Raw genomic sequence first — 23452 nt, 5'->3', positions numbered from 1 at the left:
AGAAAGGGTTTGTAGAAGAAAAAGATTTAAGAGACATATCAAGCAGTTAAACTATGTGGACTTTACTGAGATCCAGATTTGAACAATCTGTAAAAATAATTATGAGAAATCGGAGAAATTTGAACGTCTATTAGATATTTGCCGACCTGCAGAGATTGTTGTTCATTGTTTCAAGTGGAGTAATAGTATCATGGTTATGTCTTGTTTATAAAATTTTTTCTTTATTGATTTCAGAGAGAGAAGAAGGGAGAAGGAGAGATAGAAATATCGATGAGCGAGAACATCAATTGGTTGCCTTCTGCATACCCCCACTGGGGATCTGGCCCACAACCTGGGCATGTGCCCTGACTGGGAATCGAACTGATGACCTCTTGGTGCATGATGACACTCAACCACTAAAGCCACACCTGCCAGGCTGTTTTTTTTGTTTGCTTGTTTAAGACCTTACCTTTTAGAGGAATACAGTGACCTACATGTGTAATGACATGATGTCTAAGAATTTCCTTCAGAATAACCCAGGGTTGGGGAAGGAAGGAGAAGCAGAATGTGTCCATAGCCTGCTTGGCCATGAGTTGACAATTACTGAAGTTGAAACGATGGATACATACACACAGGAATTTATTATACTATTTTTTCTATTTTCGTTATATGTTACAATTTTTCTTTATTAAAATATTTTCTTTTTTTTTCAACCGAATAAAAGGTTTATTTTATTTATATTTTTATTTTTTATTATTTTATTTTTGTTACAGATGTTTTTCCTTTTTTCCCCATTGACACCCTCAACCCCATCCTCCCCATCCCCTCCCCCTGCCAACCCCGGCTCTGTTGTCTGTGTCCATTGGTCACATGTACATGCATATAAGTTCTGTGGTTTATCTCTTCTGAGGGTTGTCAGTCTGTACCCTACTTCCTCGTCTCTGGGTCTACCCTATTACTCAGACTGTTATGTTCATTATATTCCACAAATAAGTAAAATCATATGGTATTTGTCTTTTTCTGCTTGGCTTGTTTCGGTTAGGATAATACTTTCCAGGTCCCTCCATGTAGTCTCAAAGGATAAGAGATCTTTCTTTCTTACAGCTGCATAGTACTCCATTGTGTATATGTACCACCGCTTTTTTATCCATTTGTCTACTGATGGACATTTGGGCTGTTTCCAGATCTTAGCTATTGTAAATAGTGCTGCTATGAACATGGGGGTACATATATTCTTTCTGATTAGTGTTTCAGGCTTGTTAGGGTATATTCCTAGAAGTGGGATCACTGGGTCAAATGGCAGTTTAATTTTTAACTTTTTGAGGTAACACCATAGTGTTTTCCATAGTGGCTGCACCAGTCTGCATTCCCACCAGCAGTGTACTAGAGTCCCCTTTTCTCCACACCCTCGCCAGCATTTATTGTTTGAGGACTTGCTGATGGCGGCCATTCTGGCAGGGGTGAGGTGATACCTGATTGTTGTTTTAATTTGCATCTCTCTGATGATTAGTGATGTTGAGCATTTCTTCATATGTCTCTTGGCCATTTGTATGTCCTGTTTGGAGAGGTGTCTATTTAGCTTCTCTGCCCATTTCTTAATTGGGTTCTTTGTCTTCCTTTTGTTGAGTTGTAAAATATTTTCAAAATTCCATTTGATTATGATTTTCCCCCAAAGCAAAGAAATATCAATAGTTAAAAATAGTCTTGTGATTAAGAACTTGGGCTCAGTATCAGCCTGCGTAGGCCTGAATCCTGTCTTCACTTACCACCTGAGAGACCCTGACAAGTCCCCTAACCTTTCAATGCCTCAATTCACTTACTGTAAAATGAGAGTATTAATAGTATGTGCCTTACAGGGTTGTACTGAAAATTATAAACTAAAACATGTAAAGTGATTAGCAGTGTGTGAAACATGTAGGCATCACTCAGTAGACTTCAATACAAAAATTTTTTTAAACTAATTTTTTGTTTTTCAGTTACAGTTGACACACAGTATTATATTAGTTTCTGGTGTACAACATAGTGATTAGACATTTATATAACTTACAAAGTTACCACCCCAAAGTACCCATCTGATACCAGGCATAGTAATTACAATGTTCTTCACTATATTCCTTATGCTGTACTTTATATCCCTATGATTGTTTCTGTAACTGTCAATTTCTACATCTCAATCCATTCTCTTTTTTTACTCATTTCTTCAACCCTGCTCCCATATGAGAACTATCAAAATTTTCTCTGTATCTATGAGTTTGTTTGTTTATTTTGTTTTTTTATATTCTACATGTAAGTGAAATCATATGGTGTTTATCTTTCTTTGACTTATTTCACTTAGTATAATATCTCTAGGTCCATCCATGTTGTTGCGAAAGGCAAGACTTTATTCTTTTCTTTATGGCTGAGTAATGTTCCCTTGTATATATGTACCACATAGTCTCTCCAATCGTCCATTGATGGACATTTAAGTTGCTTCCCTATCTTGGCTATTGTAAATAATGATGAATGAACACAGGGGTGCACATATCTTTATAGATTAGTGTTCTGATTTTGTTCAGATAAATACCCAGAAGTATAATTACTGGGTCATATGGTAGTTCTATTTTTAATTTTTTGAAGAATCTCCATGCTACGTCCATATTGGCTGCATCAATTTACAATCCCTCCAACACCGCACAAGGGTTCCCTGATCTCTCTACACCCTCACCAATACTTGTTTATTGATTTATTGATGATAGCCATTCTGACAGTTGTGAAGTGATAGCTCCTTGTGTTTTTAATTTGCATTTCCCAGACGATTACATCTATGACCTCTTTGGAGGAGTGTCTATTCAGGTGCTCTGCCCATTTTTTAATGGACTATTTTTGGTGTTAAATTGTATGATTTCTTTCTATATATTTTAGATATTAACCCCTCAATAGATGTATCATTGACAAATACCTTCACCCATTCAATAGGTTATCTTTTTGTTTTGTTGGTGAACATTTTCTATTTTTAACTGATGCTGTCACAAGTGTGTGCATGTGAATACGCAGATCAAGAGCTGAGGGATTTACTCTTAACTGATAATGTCAGTTACTTCCGAGGGAAAAAGGAGGAGTAGAGGGAGAAGAAAGAGATTATTTTTTATTCTGTACACTTAGTTACAATAATAAAATTAATGTTGAATTAGTTTTGTAATAATTTTAAGATGGCTAAGTATTCTTGTTACAAAAATAAATTTTCTAAATAATTACCTTTTAAAATTTAAGTATGACACCTTGCCTGTCTGAAACTCAGAAATGAGTAAAAATTGTCTTTCTTCAGGGCCTAACATCTAATAGAAGAATAAAATAAATACAAAAGGTAACTGCAGGCTCATTAGAATGTGATGTATCTTCCAAAACAATTTATAAACACAGCAACACCAGGATTTAGAATGTGGTGTGGGGCCAAATTCTACTTTAAAAGAACTACTAATTTAGTTTACATAAAAATCTTATGTGGTAAAACAGTATTAAGGCAGAGAAATACCTGAAATATAAGAGAAAGCGCGTGAGAGAGAACAGCGCTTCACCTGGTGAACGACGGGGTGGCTTACCACTGTCCTGCGATCAGTACACAGATGACCACCGTTTATTAACATGCATTCACGTGAGTGAAAATCACAGTAATGCCAGCTTCTCTTGGATCTCATTCAGAAATTTACTCATTAATGTGTCCTATGAAAACTCTGTTCCAGAGGGCACCCTGGTATGAGCCCTAGTAGCAGTACTGTAGGACGCTTCAGCATCTGTTACACATATAGTATATTTTCAGTGGAACAGGATAAGACCGACAGCTACAATTGGTTCTGAAAACCACTCCCTGTCCGTAAAATCTGGTGAGAAATATATATATGTACACACACACACACACACACACATTGTGTATATGTATAAATAAGTTTATATATATAAATTTATAAATAAATATATAAATATATATAAAAATATAAATAAATATATGTATATATAAATTTTATATATCACTAATATATAATTTATATATTGGTATATTACTATATATTCCTAATATAATGTTATTATATTATGTATTATATGCATATTAGTACTATAATACTAGTAATATATGAATAATACATAGTAGTATATTATATACTAGTGTATAGTATAAATTGCTCACTAGATTTACTGACAGGGTGTGAAGTTTCAGAACCACCGCAGTTGTCGGTCTACATTAAAGACGCCCAGGGGCGTGGCTTAGCCTGCGGGCCTGGCACACGGACAAACTCAGTGTGCCCAGCAGAGCAGTAGCAGGACTCCTGAGTTATGTTCCTGCCCAGTGACTCTGAAAAAGCTTATGAATCCCTCAAAAACTGTTTCAGCCTCTTAAAAAGTGGTGATCAGACGAGTGGATAAAAAAGCTGTGGTGCATATATACAACAGAATATTACTCGGCCATAAAAAAGAACAAAATCTTATCATTTGCAACAGCACAGATGGACCTGGAGGGTATTGTGCTGTGTGAAACAAGCCAGTCACAGAAAGACAAAGACCACATGGTTTCACTTGTATGTGGAATCTCAAGAACATATGGAACAAAACAGAAACAGATTCATAGATACGAGAACAGATTGATGGCTGCCAGAGGCCAGAGGGTTGGGAGACTGGGTGAAACAGGTGAAGAGATTGAGAAATGCAGACTGGTAGTTACAGAAGAGCCATGGGATGCAAAGTACGGCACAGGGAATACAGTCAATACTACTGTAATAACTGTGCGTGGTGCAGGTGGGTACCAGAAATATCAGGGGGACACTTTGTACAGTATCTGATTATCTAACCACGATGCTGTACACCTGAAACTAATACAATGTAATATTGAATATAAATTGAAATAAAATATTGTCCAAAAAAGTGGTAACAATTATAGCTCCCACGTCATTGAGATTGGTTGGCTACAGGACGCATGCCCGCAGAGTTAAGCCCGGTGGGAAGCACTCTGTGCTGATGGCCGGTGAGCCTGCTCACTGGCTGACTGTGCCTTCCCGGACAAGAGTTCCCTGGGGACCGGGGGAGTGTCGCCTATCCTGCTGGTACCCAGCTGCAAGAGGACATGAACTGAGTGCTTATCTGCATATACTGTTTTATTTGCTTATTTATTTATTTACTGTTGTTAGCATTTACTTTCTGCTGCATTCACTCCTGGGCCCTACGTTTCTCCTGGGACATCTTTTTCTTCTGGGCAACCCTTTTCTGGTTCAGGAACAATGCGGTCCTTTGTGGTAAGGACCGTCTCCACGTGGCAGGGAGAGCTCATGCCTGGGTTCATCTGCCCGTGAGTTCTGTCCGTTCTCCACCGCATCTCGGGGGCTGTTCACCTGGGTGTGCTCAGTGACCACAGACGCCTGAACCCCGAAGCTCAGCACTACCGTCTGCATTTCTGGGCACGTGTGGCACAAATTCAGCGCTGTTTTAGGACCACGCCCCCTGCTGTTCCACCCGACTCCTGGGCCTGGGCACGCCTAGCAACTCCACTGTTGTAACGCCGGATGGCACACATTGCTCCTGGGACGCGACATCCTTCGGATACTTGGTGGCTTTTTAGATTTACATACCCTCGATAGCCTGGGCAGTTTCACGTGTGTTCTCGAAGTGGATGCGAAGGTTCGAACCTCTTGATTGGCAGGATTTTGTGGGGTTTTCTGGGTCAGGTGAATAGCGAACCATTTTCAGAGGTGACTCAGGCTGTTACAGGAAGAGTTCATACACTGTTTTATAAAGAGTTGTTGCTGCGAGAAATCGTTCACCCCTCATGGAGAAATTCTGCACACAGGATCTATTTGGTGAGGGAGAACTGGACCCTGGGAATCGGGCTCTGTTTTCCTTACACATAGACGCCGTGGGATTCAGCTGAAAAAGCCTGGCCCCTCCGCCCCCAGCATTGCTGAAGGTTCTGCTGCACTAATATGGAAGCCGGGAAGGCCAGGAAACCCACCATCCATCAAGGGACCGTTTCCGCTGAAGGGTCATAAAAGTGAAGTAAAAGAACCATGTGAAATATATGCTTGTCTTTCCCATATAATGCTTGGTCTTTTGTCTGAGGAATGTTCTAGAGCAACTGAACCACTGCAGACAGGTGGGCCTGGTCTTCATCCACGTCCCCAGCAACTGTCTTGTGTTAGATAAAAGGCAGGAGTTTTGAGTAGAGATGTAACATGTCAGACAGTAACGTGGTCTTTATAATTTATTTTTTGAGCTTTGTTATGGTTGATGCTGTCTTATTTTTTTCCATTATGAACCCTGTCTTCTCCAGGGGCTGTAACTCCCCCGATAAAAAGAACGGCTTCAGGCAAACCCTTGCTCTCAGCTTAGGAGGACTTTTGTTTCTCAGGGTTTGAAAATGAATGTCTATTAAATTCTCTCTTTTTAAAAAATTTTTTTCTTTATTGATTTTAGAGAGAGAGAGGAAGTGAGAGGGAGAGAGATAGAAGCATCAATGAGCGAGAACATTGATTGGCCACCTCCTGCATGCCCCCACTGGGGATCGGGCCCACAACCTGGGCTCGTGTCCTGACCAGGAATTGAACCGGTGACCTTTTGGAGCATGGGTCGACGCTCAATCACTGAGCCACACCAGCTGGGCTATTAAATTCTTTATAAATCATAGAAGTGTTATACTGAAAAAAGCAAACACACCACAACCAGAAATCACTGCTTTTCTATGTGCCTCTTTACGATCTGTGCTCAGAAGTTGTGTTTGTCTGTTAAAAGTGATTTTGCAGCTTCCCTCTGGCTCACAGCCTCTCCTTTACCACCTGAGAGCTTTGGTGACACCCCTCTGTACCACGTCCATTGTCCTTCTGCAGAGTGCTTGCTGGGCTGGCTTGGTGAGGAGTGTGGACTGGCTCGTTTCTCTTTCCTGGAGACAAACCCCGTGTTTCCCCGAGGAAAGCATCTCATGGTCAACCCCCCTGAGTGAGACACTGGTGAGCTGCCATCCCTTGGGCAGCATGTTGAGAGGGACCATGTCACCTTGAAGATGGTGGCATGCTGAAAGCAACTATAGAATGTCCCTCCCTGCTTTTCTGCTATGGACCCTGGGTTGTGGGCTGAAGATAAACTCAGACTGAAGATCAGGTCCTAGACATACACCTCAGAGACCCATGGGAAGCCTGAGGTCCACCCATGGCATGAACTGGAGGCTCTGGTTATGCCACAGTGTCTCCAGGGTTCCCATGGGGCTGGGATGACATCACCTAAGGGGCCCCAGCATCTTTAATATGTTCTCTAGTCCCAGGCTGTCTCGTAATGAGTATTTCAAAATTAAGATTTCCAGGAGGTCAATGCTTTGGGAACACAAACACACACACAGTCAGTAATGCATTAAATCTTCTCTGGCTACTTTGGTCTAAAAAGAGAGAATATGTGTCCTTTAGAATGTGCTGTAACTTTCGAAGTGGTTGCTTTCGGAGTAGCTTAGAGGCAGAATTATGAAGCAGGGCCAGTAAGTAGCGTTTTGAAAATTGGTTGTTTGTATAGAAAAAAGAAGTTAAATTCCTATGCCATACCATACAAAGGAAGGTATAGGTAAATTAAAGATCTAAATTTCTTAAATTTAAAAAGGCAGATATGGGAGGGTTTCTTGGAGAGGACACGATTCTCAAACCATAATATAAAATATTATCAAATGACTCTATCAAAATGAACAAATTCTAAGCAATCATAGATCCCATAGACAGCATTCTTCTTTTTTTTTTTTTAAATCCTCACCCGAGGATATTTTTTTCATTTATCTTCAGATAGAGTGGGAGGGAGGGAGAGAAAGACAGAGAGAGGGGGGGAGAGAAACATCGATGTGAGAGAGATGCATCGATTGGCTGCCTCCTACACAACCCTGACCAGTGCCAGGGACTGAACCACAACTGAGGTACGTACCCTTGACTGGAATCAAACCTGCAACCCTTTGGTCCGTGGGCTGATGCTCTAACCACTGACCTAAACCAGCTAGGGCAACTTTTTATTTTTTTATTCTCACCTGAGTACATTTTTGCATTTATCTTTAGATAGAGCTGAAGGGAGAGAGGGGGGAAGAGAGAGAGAGAAACATTGATGTGAGAGAGACACATTGAGTGGCTGCCACCCACATGACCCCAACCGGGCCAGAGACAAACTGCAACCAAGGTACATGCCCTTAGCGGGAACTGAACCCGGGACACTCTGGTCCGCAGGCCAATTCTCTAACCACTGAACCAAACCAGCCAGGGCAGCTAGGGCAACTCTGTATCATTGTGTAACTCTCCATTTGTATTAGGTCAATTTGCAAATACTATATCAATTTGCACTTGTTGGTTTGGTATTTTCTAAGTCTTTTAGTCAAAGAATAATAGAGCTAGAAAGACCTACTTTGACTATTGACATAATGATGAGGAGGGTAAGATAACAAACTAGATAACTGTTTTCAAAATAAGAAAACTGCTGATTTTTCCCTTTACATTCTGTGTGTGTGTGTGTGTCTATACACACACACACACACACACACACATATTTTTTTACAATGTGCAATGAACATTAGTCAACAAAAATTGTTGACTAAGAGGCTAGAGAGGGTCAATTTTTAAATTAATTTTTAATTAATTAATTAATTTTTGTTGCAGATATTTCTTCTTCCCCAAACCCCCAGCATTGTTGTCTATGTCCATTGGTTATGCATACATGCATATAAGTTCTTTGGTGTATCTCAATTTTTTATTTTCTAGAGAGAGAGGAAAGGAGAGAGAGAGAGAAAACTTGAGGTGAGAGAGAGACATCAATCGGCTGCTTCTTGCACGCCCCCTACTGGGGATCAAGCTTGCAATCTGAGCATGTGCCCTGACCAGGAATTGAACTGGGACCTTCAGTCCATGGGATGATGCTCTATCCACTGAGCCACACTGACCGGGCAGGAGGGTCAATTTTTGAGGCAAAGGCTTGGGCAGTGGGAATGCAGAGTGCTAGAATAGAAAAAATATGGTGTCGTAGCGTTGGGAAAGGGGGATGGATATATGAAGACAGAAGCGTCACGGAACAGAACTGCAGACTGAGGCTGGAAGTATTTCAGGGATCTCAGACCAGAACCCAGGGCAGCTTTCTCGAACACACGTCAGCTCCCATTGCCTGCCGTCCTTCAGCCCGGGATTGACCACTGAACAAGCAGGGGCACCGGGGCAAGGGGAACAGTAGTTTGCCCTCATCTCCGCCATCATGCCCTTCACCCTCCCACATGGACGGTCTTTATCTGCCATGTTTTACTTTCATCAGTATTATGATACATTATTTCTGGTCATGGAGAGTTACTTAACTTCAAAAGTTTTGTTTGAAGCTTTGGTGAGACATCGCACTTGTTTCCATGTCATGGCTGAGAGTTTCCCTTGTACCCGAGGAAACATAGCCAGTGAGTCTGCATTTAAGTCGCCAGCTGAGTTGTGTAAATGATCCTGAATCTCTTAACTTTGAGCTGAGGGGGCACCGTTGTTGGGCTGTGCTGAGGGCGTCGATCGGTCATAACCCAGCCTTTCATTCATTCATTCACTTTGTGTTTTGAAAATCTCTTGTGTGCCAGGTAACTGTGCTGGCACTGGAAATACGTGGTGAAAAAGACTCATTCCTGATCCCTTCCAAGTTGGGAATAGCCTCTGGCCAGGCTGAGCGCAAAGAGGCAATCACAGTACGATGTATTAAATATTGCTGTGGTCTGGTCGTTAGTCCTCTGAGTCACGGATCGAACTATGAATGGTATGACGTTGACCCAAATGTCTTCTTTCCAGGCAGAGCTGATGTTACAACCACTCAGAAAGTGACACTTAAAAGAAATTTTATTGAGGGAAAAAGAAAAAAACCCTACAATACACACTAAGTCATGATGATTTATAAACATATACATTTCAACTTTGCTATTGGGAGCAGCAATTTTCGACCATAATTGTCTAATTCCATCTGCTGTCATATGTATGCATCCTCCTTGCAACCGAAGGTAATTACTCTGAGTACACGAACCTAAAATGTGGGTTAGGAGTGCCTACAACCACTCTGCAAGTGTGGAAACCACAATGCAGGGAGGAACTACACAATACCAGTGTGGGTGGTTAGGCATAAACATCACGATCGGAATAGAAACATGAATCAGTAGCTGGAACCACAATCTGTTATAACTTTGCTACATTTAATAGAAGTCCCTTTCCATGAACACTCATTTAGTTTTACTAACTGTCTAAAAGAACAGTTCAGAATTTCTTATCTTCAGATAGGCCTAAGTTATAGGGAAAAAAAATAGGTATATTTTGGCGTCCCTGGGAAACCAACAGCTTTATTTTTTATTGTAGACTTTTCTTCTAAATACACAAAGCCTTAGGATATAATAAAAGCCTAGTATGACACTTTAAATCATCTCCAAATACATTTTATTTATTTATATAAAATTTTTTGTATCATTATTTTAGAGAGAGAGGAAGGGAAAGGAACAGAGAGAGAGAAACATTGGTGAGAGAGAATATCGATTGGCCGCCTCCTGCACGCCCCCCACTGGGGATCAGGCCCACAACCTGGGCATGTGTCCTGACCGGGAATCAAACCGGCGACCTCTTGGTGCAGGGGTCGATGCTCAACCACTGAGCCACACCGGCTGGGTATATTTTGTTTCTTATGAAAGGTCAAGTTTAGTATGATTCTTACAAAGCGAGAAGTGTGGAGCTCAGAGATGTCCTGTCACTTCCCAAGATCACTCAGCCGTTTTGTGTCGGAGTGAGGAATGGGTCTTAAGAGTTTCTCACAAGTGTCGAAGGAAGAACAGGTAGAAACCAGGGGCCTACAGGCAGGCATCTCTGGGCCATTCACAGCTCAGTATCAGTCAGACATTAGGCATAAAAACAAAATCAACAGCAAAATATTTGATGGAGGAAATTGAATAAAACATTATTGTAGGTTAGAGGATCTTGAAAGGACAACTCAGGGAAGTTGAGGCAACACCAAAAGAAGCAACTGCAACAATCTATTACTCGTAGGGCTAGAGGGGAGATGGAGGAGGAGCTGAGACCATGTGATGGGAATGGGAACCTGGATGGGAGGGGCCCTTGAGGGGGACCAAACAGAAGAGCACTGAAGATGCTCTGGGAGCTGTGAGGACCTTGACTTCTCCCTCCAGTAGCCTAGAAGCAAGCCCAGTGGGAAGCCAATTTATTTGCAAGAAAGTCTGGGAAACAAAGTGGGAATCACGCCCCTTGGAGAACGGAGCAGAGCATGAAGAGGGTGAGGGATGGCTCTGAGCAGGATGGCCAGAAGGCCCCGTGCAATGCGTATCTTTGTGTCTGAGCTCATATAATGTGATCATCCTTGAGCTGTTTTACTTAAAAAGTTTACTTTTTTTTTTCAAAAAAAAAAAAAAAATTCATTATACTAAACCAACTTTAAGAGATCGCTACATCTTTAGTATTTCCACCTACAAAAAATACTTTTGGTTTTGTTTCTTCTTAAAATGGTGGAAAATGTTGTTTCTATTATAAAATAAAGAAATCAAAGCTTAGAGTAATTAATAGACATAGTCCTCATAAGACATTGCTAGGACCAGTCATCTGAGTCTTAGGCCTTGCCCAGCCAGTGTGGCTCAGTGGTTGAGCATTGATGCGTGCACCAGAAGGTCACCAGTTCGATTCCTGGCCATGGCACATGCCCAGGTTGTGGACCAAATCCCCAGTGGGGAGCATGCAGGAGGCGGCCAATCGATGTTCTCTTTCATCAATGTTTCTGTCTCTCGCTCCCTCTTCCTTCTTCTCTCTCTAAAATCAATAAAAAGAAAAAAAAAATCTGAGCCTGGGGCCTCAAATTTCAGTACTACATCCACCATTCCCAAATTCTGTGCTAAGGCATAGAGATATAACTAAGTATTACAAAATTTCAAGGGAAATATACTAACCTTTTTTGGATACTACATGAAGTACTAACAGTTTTAACATTAGATTGCTATGTTCCATTTGTTTATGTGATGTCTTTGTGAAACTGAGTTTTCTATGTTAAAAGGTAAGAATCATATGAAAATAAGTTCAGATTGGCCCTGGCTGGGTTTGCTCAGTGGTAAGAGTATTGACACACAGACCAAAGAGTGGTGGATTTGATTCTAGTCAAGGGTATGTACCTCGGTTGCGGTTCAGTCTTGGACCTGGTCAGGGTTGTGCAGGAGGCAATGCATTGATGTGTCTCTCTCACATCAATGTTTCTCTCTCTCTCTTTTCCCCTTTCTCCCACTCTATCTGTGAACAAAACAAAACAGAACAAAACAAAATCAATGGAAAATATACTCAGGTGAGGGTTTAAAAAAAAGAAAAGTTCAGATCAGAAAATTCAGGTGGCATTGATGATGGTGATGATGATTCCAAGGTTGAGAATTGTGCTGTGCTCAGCAGGCCCAAATGATTAGGATATAACTACTTTCAAGTTGTTAGGATCTAACTACTTAATAGAACTGCTCGGCATTTCTTTTAGCTGAGGGTATGCTGTGAAAAATTACTGTGACATTAAGAACATCATAAACTGAGAAGGTGTCTCTGCTCTGGGGATGTTACCCCATGAGGCCCAAAGGCAACAGGATAAAAAAATTGAGGTTGTGGGTGTGGTAGGGCTGTTGAGGGTGGTGAGAACGCACCACCCCTTGGACTGCTCTTTCAGAATGTGACAGGCGACGGCCACCACCTTGGTTTGATGTTATCTGAAGCGTGAGCAGTTACGTTTTGCATTTGGAAAGCTGAGGTCATCCTTATGAAGACAAGAAAGCTGTGTGTATTGATAGACTGCTCTTAACCTGCCCCAAGGTCAACGAGGGGAAAATCTGGAAGTGACTTGAGGGACCAGCATGGCACATCATTCCCTGCCTTCCACCAGAGCTGGCTCTTGTTCAACCTCCTTCACCATCTACTCCCTTGGGAAGCTGAATGGGGCAGCGGGCTGCCACCCCTTTAATTGTCATTCCGTTGTGAGTTTCTTCCCCCTTTCAGAATGTAATTCTTGAAACGATTTTTATATCTTGAACACTTCCTCCTTATCTCTGTACAGACTTTTAAATGTACCTTCTAATGAAAATCACACCTGACAGTAAGTTCTCCAAGAGGAATGGACATCTTAGAAGATCAAAGAAAATAGGGATTGAAATTTGTAAGTGATGTTATTTCAAACAAAAAGGAGTGAAACTGACATCCTGTGACATTAGAGAGTGCCATGATATTTTGTACTTTGGGAACTAGAGAAATGGTAAGGCCTTAAGATCAAAAGATGAGAGAGAGAAGTCTGAGAATAAAGTTTACCCTTCTGTACATGTATGAACTAGCTCTCTTATTGTGAGTTGGGATGCGACCAGAGTGAATGTAGTTGCAATGAAAAGATTCTCACTTTAAAATGTTAACATGTACATTATAGGTGCTATGACTTCTTACTGTGCAAAGGTTCTCAGCCCTGGTCATGAACCAAAATCACTCATGGGACTTTAAGATGCAGATTTCAGGGTCCTATTCCAGACCTGCTGAATCCTCTGGGCTAGGGTTCTTGACTCCACGTTTCGAACAGAACCACTCACGCCATGCGTGTCCTCTGGGAGCTTGTTAGAGATGCAGACTCTCGGGCTCTACCCTAGACGCACGACATCAAAATCCACCGTTGAACAAGACTCGCAGTGGTTGGCATTACGTTCCAGAAGCGCAGGTCTGTGGGAGACAAGCCCCAGCCTGGATTCAGGACACTCATGTGCCACAGCTTGGCTGTCACTTACCAGCTTCTACAAGTCATCTGCCCTCTGAGAGTCTATTTCTCCAGCTAAAGGAACAGACACAATTATATCTACCCAATTCGCTCCACGACTGTTGTAAGGACATAAAAGCAATATGGAAAATATGTGGAGTTACTTCAAAAGATGAAAACCGCACTGTTTATATAAACGGATACTCAAATGTGGTCAACGGAACCACAGGTTTGCAGAACGACTTGGCTCTTCGGTTCAGTCCACCTCTGTGTTTTGAGCCGCTTCCTTGATTTCTGCATGGCTACCGCCAATGACATTTGTCTAGCCTCCTACTAAAATTGCCCAAAGGTAACACTACTTTTTTCTCCTAACTTTGAAGTCACAGGAAATGCAAATGAAAGGATAGCCCAGTTAGTATCCCTAGAGTGCCTCGTAGCATGCTCTATACATCAGTGTGACTCTGCCTCTAGAACTTTGCAAATTCAGAATTTCAGGAAGGCCACCTTGGCGAGGTGAGCCCCAGTCTCTGTCATGGAGAATTCATGGTCGATTCGTGGTTTCTTAGTTGATGGCTCACTCTCTTGTGATAAGTTGCTTTGTGCCATTAGGTAAATTGGGAACTAGAGCTCCATCATTTATGTCCAGGGAAATGCAAACTGGAAACTATAATGTGTAGAACTTGCCCGGGTCCTGCTCTTCAATCCCCTGTGGCCCATTTGTGAGAGCTGTTGCCGTTAGGGACCTCCTGACTTGATGTGCCACAGTCTACCCCCAGCTCCAACCCTGCCTGAAAACCTGCTCCTACTCTGCCCCAAACCACACCTTGGCAGATGTCCTTCTGAATGACTCTCAGCACCCCCTCAGTGCATGCTGGGACGCATCTTTAACTTCTCTCCCGCTCTGACTCCTGAGCCAGCAATAGCCTCAGGACCATCCCCTGGCTCTTCTCCCATGTTTCCACGTGGATGAGAGTCTCTCTCTAGACGTACTCGGTGTTCTGCAATATATTTCTTGGAACCTGCTGTGCTGGAGGCCAATTCGAATACGGCTCTTTCTGCCTCTCCTCCCCTCTTGCTTTGCATTTTCCCCACCTGGGGTTGTAGTGTATTCATGGCTCCATGTGACTGCAGCTTCTCTGTGCTGTGTTTTCCCAGCCTTCAGCTCATTCCCTTCTAAACCTCCTTCCCTCTTCTGGGGTCAGTGCCCAGCCTTCACGCTTGCCTTCGCTATTTCTCTTCACCGGATGTCTATCTTTTATTTAAGGCTGTGTGTTTCCTGGCCATCTGTCACTAAGGGCGGACTTCAGACTAATGAAGTGTTTGCCCTCCCTGTGCATCTTCCTCACGATCACTTCTGAGACGGTGCGAAACATCATGTAATTCCACCAGGGGGCGCTTTCCCGCTGGGGGCACAGTGTCCTAGAAGGCAGCTCGGAAGTCAGTCCTGGAGAAGCAACACCAGTGCAGGTCCCATGATATTCCCTCTGAACATTGCGTGTCAAAAAGAAGTGGGACCGATGAGTCAGTCACCCAGTAGGACTTGGAAAAACTGCAAAAATGTGTTGTGTTTGTCTCTCTTTCTGGTCTCTATTACATGCAAGGGACATGTATGGTATTTGCAGCAGGTGTTCCATTTTTATATGTAAAAACTCAGATTGTGCTTTACAAAAACCTTACTTTTAGTTTCATGGCCCACACCAATAGCAAAGAGTGGTGTCAGCTTACAGTTCAAATGGTAACTATTTTTTATATCACTTGAGTTTAATTTCTACGTGTGAAATTTCATGAGGTCCTTCTTATACCTATTATGCTGTGACTTCTTAGTGTTTAAAGGGAGTGGATTCCAAGCGATGATCATCAGTATCATTATAAAAGATGGAAGAGAAATGAAATTAAATGAATGAAAGGCAGGTGGATGTCTTAGGATCCCACATGGTTTTGTTCACTTGCGTTTGGGTTTCATTTCAAAGTGTTAATACTAAAAGTGTGCCAACGAGGCATGCTCTGAGATCCTTACCGTCTAGGACCTTGCCCAGCTTTCGTGTGTATGGAGGTCTTTCTGTCATTGTGATCTTCTCTGCTGGATTGGACTGTTGCAGCTCATCTCAATAATCTCTGCTTGCTGGAATCTGCAACCTCCCACACGAACAGAGGTACCTCGTGCCGCCCGTGCTACCCTGTGCAAATGAGGAAACGTGACTTCTAAAGCTGGGTGATAGAAGACACTGTGGCTCTCTTTTTCATTCTTATATTACTTGCTTTGGGAAAAGCCAGCTGCCATATTGTAAGGGTGCTCAAGAAGTACTATGGAAAAGCCCAGCAACAGTGAGGAACTCGGTCTCTTGCCAATAGACATGCGAGTGGGCCTTGGCAGCATGCCCTCCGGCCCACCTGAACCCTCAGAGGGCTCAGCCCGGCTGACATCTTGCCTGCAGTCTCATGGAGGAGCTGAGCCAGAACCCCTCAGCCAAGTCACCTCTGAATTCCTGGCCTACAGAAACTGCACGAAAACAAATGTATGTTGTTTCAAGCAACCACAATTTGGAGTAATTTGTTATATAGCAATGCATACCTAATGCATAGATATTCCACCATCAGTGGGGAGATTTTTGATCCAAGCGATAATAAACAAATACAAGACCCAAATCCAACTGATAAAAAATTAGGAATACTTACATTTTTATGTGTCTCAAATAAAATCACTTTTCCTTCATTTTATATTTGAAGACAATGCAAGTTAAAAATACAAAATAATATTGCCATAAAATGGAACAGAGAAAACATTTTAAATCATAGATTTATTTGAAGTCCTTAAATAATAACAGAAATAGTTATTTTATCTCAAAATAACTAGAAATTAGTCTTTTTTTTTTTTTTAGGCTGGCAGTTTCTGAAGATCTGTTAAAGAAAAAAGAGTAACATGATTAAGTTCCACTTGCCAATATTTTCCAGTTCTGTGTAAAGTTAACTGAACATATAAAACATATTTTCTTATGCTGTTGACTTTTTATTGTCTTAGGTCTGTAGTAAATCTAAAGTTTCTATGCTTAAGGGTATAATTTTGTGCAGGAAACCACAATAAGGTCTGGGAATAATTGCCACAAAGACCAAGATTAAAAGATAAAGTTAGCAAAAATCTTCTGACATTTCTATCAAAGTCTGTTCTCTAGAAGAAAAATTCCAATTATTTCTTCAATGATGAAATTGTTATTAGAGGAAATGCTATACATTTTATTTGCTATACATATACAGGCAACTTTCTACCTCTGTAGTTGTTCCTACTTCAGGAAAAAGGAAAACGAAAAAAGTAATAATCTTTTTTGAACCAAACTACTTATTTTCAAAATGAAGTTGTCATGTCTACATAAGAGAAAAAAGTTTAAATTTCAGTTTTATTTAGTTTTAAACATCTCCATCATGTCCCCCTTTTTTCCCTGGTCCTCTTATGAAATCAGTCACCCTGAATGTCCCCATCCATTTTTCTCGATGACATTATGGAAGGTAAAAAAAATTGGAACCAAACAGTGTGTTGTTATTATTATGGGAAGATTCTGGTAGTGCCCTGGGGTGCCGTACAATGGCCCTGATGGCAGTCTAGGGATGGTTTATGTAAACCGAGACCTCCCTACATTGAAATCCCCGGGATCCAAACACAGCATCTAAAGCTCCTACAAGAGTTCCTAGATCTTTTTGCATTTTATTTTAGAGTGCTAAAGTTAGTGTAATGATTTCTGTAATATACCTGAGAAGAGTCTGTAACTATCAACGTTAAGTCAGATCTTTGAGGAATTACGCAATGCACTAGCTGTATCTTTAGCCCTGTCTTACCTCTCCCTGCCCCCGCCGGTCAAACCCATCCAAGTGGGGAACATATTAGAGAGATCTTGGGGAAGCAAGACCCAAAGGCAGGCTCCTGTGGCTAGTTGCTTGCCAAATAAAGCTCTCCGGGCCCAGTTGGTGTGGCTCAGTGGATTGAGCGTATGGACTGAGAGGTCCCAGTTCGGTTCCTAGTCAGGGCACATGCCCAGGTTGCAGGCTTGATCCCCAGTAGGGGGCGTGCAGGAGGCAGCCGATCATCAATGTCTTTCTCTCACATCAATGTCTCTCTCTCTCTCTCTAAAAAATCAATGAAAACATATTTTAAAATATTTTTGAAAAACCTCCCCTGAATATGGCAAAACATGTTAATGGGAGAGAAATGGAAGTGAAGAGTCTGACTTTACAATGAAAACAAGCATCATTCTTTACTCCAATAGTTACCGGGCACACACAGACATGCAGCTCATGTTACATTGCAGAGAAGACATTTTAAGACTCACTGTAAGGAGACAGTTCCACTCCTTGAACCAGTACAGACAGAAATGGTAAATAAGAATGCCGAATATGAAAGCATTTATTTGCTTATTTTTTCAAAGGTGCCCTTGGAAATTATTATGAAATTATTACTAGAGTAATATCATGCTGTTAATATGCAAAATGAATGGCAAAGCTCCAAATCACTGGGAGGCTTTGATCATGTCATTTCTATTTCAACATAGGAATTCACAGTTATTTGAATAGAGCTGCAACTCAATGATGACTTGATCAACATCTTGAAAATACACTTCTCTTGTTCTATCTTTGTTCAGAACAACATTGGTGTTGACTGGAGAAAACAGCAAACAGTCACTTCAGCTGGTTGAAATCCAAAGCTCTGTTTTCCACAGACACATAAAATTAGTTGAGAGTAGCCAACATTCTGGCCTGTAGTGCAGTCGGGGTGCACTCTGTCTGCTTCTGTTACTACAGTCCGTCTGCAAACCAGGTGCACAAAACATCGCAAGGAAGTGAAGTCTGGTTGCTGGTAATTAACGGAGTTATTTGGTGAATGAAAGTCAAAGCAGTTGTCGTATATTATGCTGGGAAGTGTTCGATAAGTTTTTCTAAAGCTAGAATGGGACGTTGCAAATGAAAGTTTCTAATCTCAGTGAACTTGTATATTCTTACACTGATTAAAATTCAATGTCTAATCATCAACCCTTACTTAAAGAGGAGGGGAGGGAAATAAGATTTTTTATGGGGTAGATAAAATGTTCCCCATAAAGCAAATAAGGCAAAGCTACTCATTATAATGAACTGTGAAAGTAATGGCCCACTAAATGTCTCACTGTGCTGAAGGGCTACGTTTAAAGCGATGTCACATCTCTCCTCTCAAAATGTGTACCCCCTAGATAAACTTGGCTCATGATTGGTGCTGCATCTAGACTTTATGTTCTTCCATATTTAAAATTATTTTCTCTGGATATAATCATAATTTGAATGCTATTTAATGATGGAGCTGTGACTGCTTACTTAAAAAAATGGAAAGGAGTATTGGAAGTCAAATAACAGATAAGCTTATTATTTATGTTTAATAATCAGGAATAAATCATTTTTATTTCATCCAAAGGGGAATATGCTACAAACAAATGAGATTTTTTTGGTAGTGTTTATATAGTATATGCTCATACAATAACTCTAAGCCTCTTTTATAATAAATGTGTCAAGGAAAATTGAGGGGTGATAATCTCATGAATGGAAGAACATTATTCTCTTTGTATCCAGAGTCAAATTGCTAAAAAGCAGAAGCAAAGAAAAACAAGTTTTTGTTTGTTTGTTTGTTTGTTTTTACCTAATAGAAAACTGACATTCTGTTCTATGTGTTAAATATGGAGTTAAATTGACAATGTTGAATATAAATTATTTAATCAATTAGCAAGCACCTATGTATAACTACAGAAGATCTAGTATGACTTGTGACAGAATCATCTGGGCTGTTTGTATATTCAGATGCTAGAGGAACCAGAATTATCTTGCTAACCCAGTTTGAGGTTCATTGTTCTTGGGAATTACCCTAAAAACGTGAAACACCTGTCACTGTGGAGCGGGTGAGCAGATTACCATGTAGCTTAGGAGACCAGACCTTCACACAGAAAATAAAAACAGCAAGTAATTGACCACAGCTTATAATTCTTTAGCTATAAATGAGACCTCCTATTTTTTTTTTTTTTTTTTTACATTGGAGAAGTAAGTAGCTGATTGAAATTCATTCAGTCAGTAAGAGACAGCATATCTCTTGACTAGAATAGTGATGCTTAACTTTTTCTTGGTTTATAGGCCCCTTTAAAAAATTTAGTAAAGGGAATATATTTTAATTTATTATATTGTATAATTAAAAACTAAGACTCAAACTATGTACCTTCAAATTATATTATATATATAATTTAGAGAAAGTGGTGGAACTGTTTTTTGGCTTTACAGATGAATAATAATTGAAGCCCAAAGCATGAAAAAGTCATCCGTGGGCAAAGAACAAAGAGGGATGGAAGAAGAGGAACACTGAAGGACACGGGTAGAGAGAAGAGAGGAAGACAAGCCCATGATGGAGAACAAGAAGCAACAGCCAAAGAGAAAAGAGATATGCAAGAAGAGCATTAGGCCAGGAATGAGAGGCTGTCATCAGGACAGAGTGACCAATCATGCTAAGTGTCACTGAGGCCAGGTAAGCTAAGAGGGCAGCTGGCAGTTGAAGAGGAAAACAAGCCAAGTTCTCAAAACTGGAGGAAGTCATAAATCTATGAGACTAGATATTATGTTTTTTAATGTTGATTTGGAAGTTCCCTGGGATAATGGCAGGGCTCAGAACAGAAAAGCGGACTGATCTAAGTAAGAGTAAAAGAAAAAAAATGCCTGAAATTAAAAAACAAAAACAAAAACACAGTAATGGACATGAAGAATACCTTTGATGGGTTAATCAGGAGACTGGACACAGTCAAGAGAAGAATCAGTGTGCTTGAATTATAGGAAAATAGTAATCCCCAAACTGAAGAGCAAAGATTTAAAAAAATGAACAGAACAAAACAGGCATCCAAGAATGGTGGGACAATTTTGAAAGGTATAATGTATGTGTAATTGGAATAACAAAAGGAGAAGATAGAACTGAGCAAAATAAATATTTCAAGTAATAATGGCTTAGGGTTTTCCAAAATTAATGACAGATACCAGTCCACAGATCAAAAAAGCTCAGAAAATACCAAGGAGGATAAATACCAAAAACAAGATACCTAGGCATAACCTGTTCAAACTGCAAAAAACCAAAGGCAAAGAGAAAATCTTGAAAGAAGCCGAAGAAAATAAAACATATCACCTATAGAGAAACAGGTTTACACCAGATATATCATCAGAAACCGTCCAAGCAAGAAGAAACTCGAATGGAATATTTAGTGTTGAAAGAAAAACTCTCCAACCTCGAATCATATATCCAGCAAAACTATCCTTAGGTAGTGAAAGAGAAATGAAAGCTTTCTGAGCATTTCAAAATCACAGACAAGTTCAGGCAAAGGTGGCTTAGACTGCAAGAATACATAGAATGGTTTTCATAAGTAGCTTTAGTCAAAAGTTTTCAACTTTAATGTGTCCACAGTTCTTTCTCTTCCACTGACCACTAAAGATGATTCTGAGTTTATGAACTCAGTTTTCCCTTCCTCTTTAGGAGCATTTCACCTAACAAAAGAGAAAGAAAGAGGCAAAGAAGGAGGAGGCTGATTAACATTAGGAGAGTTTTTGAAATGTTTTCTATCTTTCTTTCATATTCTTTCTTCCTTCCCCCCTTTTTTTCAATAAGAGAGAAGTTAGAGTGCAAACAGCAGTATATGAAGAAAACTTATGGACAAAGAAAGGAAATTTAAAAATAAGTATTGCTGTGGAGCATATCCTCTTAATGGTGTTTTTAAATGATATAAGTACATGAGTTACCTTTTGCTTACTGTTCTGTGTTCTATCTCTGCTTTAACACTGGTCCAATGCGGTATGACTCTAATCAGTTTATAATAAAGGTGTCTCCCACGATAATTCTCACATGATGTTTTCCAAGTTTGTCAAAATTACCACATGCTCATTAAGATTTCCATAATCATGTAGTTGATAAGGACAGAAATTTTGTCTTGAGCATGAATTGTGATAGACAGAAGGATGGTGCTACCTGTTTCGGCCAAAGCATGGTGAACACATCTCTTGGGAGGGGCTGCTTCATTCCACTCAACATGGGATCTGCAGCATATTCATCACAAGAAGCCTTTGACCTCAGGAGGATATCAATAGAATGTTCAAATTATTTATATAAAATTAGAGAGTTTTAAAAAACTATTTCACAAGAGGAAATATATTGTCATTTTATCTGAATCTGGTTGTTGAGCAAGATTATCTGAAAGCTAAAAATATGCCTCTTTAATTTTATTTCTTCTCAAAGAAAGACAGTGGATGGATTGTAGGATTATAGAAGGCACTGGGCTGATTGATGCTTTTCTGGGGTTGTAACTGATTTGCTCTTCTATTTGCTTCTCTTCTGGGGGGAGGGGTTAAGGAGACCAGAAGACTGAGCATGTTCCCTGGAGATAAAGTTTTCTCTTTGACTCTTTGCATTAACCACAGGAGCAAAATCCCTGCACAGGCTACTAGCCGAGAGGCTGGATGAGGGCTTGGTCTCTGAGCAGGAGTGGCGTGGTGAACCATATTGTGTTCATTAAGCCCTTAGTCCAGATGGAACTTCTTTCTCCCATCACTCAATGCAAAGGGATTGAGGAATCTGGGAAATTTGACCATTTACTCATTCCTTCTGCATAGGATTAAATAATATATTGTGATAGCAACTAAGCCTTTGAAAGGCTTATATACACTCACACAGAACCTTATTTAATCTTTAAAATTGTTAAAATATGCCAAAGGACATCTATGTAAAACATATAAGTTATGTAGCATAGTCATAAAATGCTCAGGTATGAAACCGAAGTCACAGAAGGCTCATGTGTTCCTTTGTTATGACAATTCCTTGCTCTCCCTACAACAACTATCCTGAATGTTGTTTATCATTACTTTGCATAAAAAATAGTTTTCGACTCTGTATAAATTCTTAAACAGTTGAGATTTATGAAAATGTTTTATGTTTAGTCTTCTGGGACTTGTTTATTTTATCAGTATTGCATTTCTACAATTCACTTTTGGTTTTGCATGTATTTGTAAATTCATTCTGTCGTGTGAGTGAGTGAGTGTAGTAAAATTCATTTATTTTCCCGTTGATGCTGAAGAGCAGTTCAGTGTCCATTGTTTTGGTGACAAGTACCTTTCTCTGGGAGTGGAACTGCTATGTTTTAAGACATAAAAACGTTTCACTTTATAAGGTAGAGCCTGTTATTTTCTAATGTCATAACAATGAACATTGCTACAAGTAGTATATGTGTGTTTGTGTTGATCCACCTTGCTCTCTAGGACTGGTAATATCAGACAATTTTTTGCCAGTGTTGTGGATATAATATGATATCTCACCCTTGCCAGGTGGTTCAGTTGGTTAGAGTGTCATCCCTTACACCAAAAGGTTGCAGTTTCGATTCTCGGTCAGGGCATATACCTGGGTTTGGGGTTCTATACCCAGTTGGTGGATGTAGATTGCAACTGATCAATGTTTCTCGAATCAATGTTTCTCTTTCTCCCTCTCCCCTTTCCTCTCTCTCTAAATAAATAAATAAGATAAAGGGGTATCGCAGTGTAAACTTAATTTTATTTTAAGTGATTACAGCTGAACCTGTGCATTTTCTCATATTTATTCACATTTACATCCCCTCCCTCTTGTGTGGACTGTGTCTTTACTTTTGCTGATTTTTCTATATTGATAAATTTATGCTAACCAATTTTATGTTTAACAATTTTCATGTATTATCGCTATGCT

General features: G+C 40.3%; 1 pseudogene; it reads right to left on the bottom strand.

Moving 5' to 3' along the window:
• Window positions 1-5154: 5154 nt before the first annotated feature.
• Window positions 5155-5685, bottom strand: LOC118641468 (annotated as a pseudogene).
• Window positions 5686-23452: the final 17767 nt, after the last annotated feature.

Source organism: Molossus molossus, unplaced genomic scaffold (assembly GCF_014108415.1).
Source record: "Molossus molossus isolate mMolMol1 unplaced genomic scaffold, mMolMol1.p scaffold_m16_p_3, whole genome shotgun sequence".
Classification (NCBI taxonomy): domain Eukaryota; kingdom Metazoa; phylum Chordata; class Mammalia; order Chiroptera; family Molossidae; genus Molossus; species Molossus molossus.
This window is presented reverse-complemented; position numbering and strand designations above follow the sequence as displayed.